The sequence below is a fragment of the Arachis ipaensis genome, chromosome B05 (assembly GCF_000816755.2).
Source record: "Arachis ipaensis cultivar K30076 chromosome B05, Araip1.1, whole genome shotgun sequence".
NCBI lineage: Eukaryota > Viridiplantae > Streptophyta > Magnoliopsida > Fabales > Fabaceae > Arachis > Arachis ipaensis.
Genome location: NC_029789.2, coordinates 62,735,115 through 62,736,349, shown reverse-complemented (window position 1 = coordinate 62,736,349; position 1,235 = coordinate 62,735,115).

Sequence of the window (1,235 nt, the reverse complement as noted above, 5' to 3'; positions counted from 1 at the left end):
TTAGGCCACTCTCACGCCCGCACCATGCCTGAGGCACAGGCCGCTCACGCGTGCGCGCACAGGGCGCGTACGCACTCCTTGACAAATCCTCAGATCGACGCGCTAGCACACCTCGCGCGCGCGCGCTGATCGCCCCTGTGCACTCCTGGTACATATTCCAGAGAATTAGGCCACTCTCGCGCCTGCACTAAGCCACCAGCCCACCACCTTGATGAGATATTTTGGTGAAAAATAAATTTCTTCCAAAACATCACAATCTAACCGGCAAGTGCACCGGGTCGCATCAAGTAATAAAAACTCACGGGAGTGAGGTCGATCCCCATGTCCCGCCTATGAGCTCCCATGCACGTTTTCACAAGCATGCAACCTCAATACATTATCACACAACCAGAACCACCACTTCTCTTAATCTTTTGCTTACCTCAAAATAAAGCGAGAATGTGTGTTTTAATGGGGTTTTGGTGAAACACCAAACTTAGGATCCTGCATTCTCCTTTAGATTGTTTTGGTGTGCAACACCAAACTTAGTTTCTTGCAATGTAGATAAAACTAATTAACCTTTTTATTGAAATAGATATGAAAAGATAGTTACCTCTGGTTGGGTTGCCTCCCAACAAGCGCTCTTTTATTGTCACTAGCTTGACATCCTTCATCCTCTGATCATGGAAGTTGAGGTCTCTATTGCCTTTGGTTTCCTCCTCTCACCGTAGGCTTCTCCTTGTTTTCCATAACTGCCTTCCCTTTCAACTCAGCAGCTTTTTCATTGTTCTTCAAGTCATCTTCAGTGGCTCTTAGGGATATATTTCCCTCTCTCTCACCCAGTTTAGCAGGGTTTTGAACCATTTGTTCCATGTACCTTTCTATTCTCTTGAGATATGCCTCTTGGTTTTTCCTTATGTCCTCCTGCTCTATTAATGTCATTTCTTGAATTTTCATAAACCTTTCCATCATCATTTCTAGAACATAGAGTTTTTGGAAGTTTAGGATTGGTTGTGACTGTGTTAATTGTGGTGATTGATGTAAGTCATTTTGGGTGGGTGGTGGGATAGGATAGTGTTGGAGGTGTGTATATTGGGGTGGTGTGTAGTGATTTTTGTTGGTATGGTGGTGTTTTTGCAGGTTTGGGAAGTTGGGGTTATTATAGTTGAGGTCCTTTTGTTCCTGATGCTGAAATTCCCTCATTCTTAAATAAGAATGTGGTTTCCATGGTGGAAATTGTGCATTCAATGTGGCAG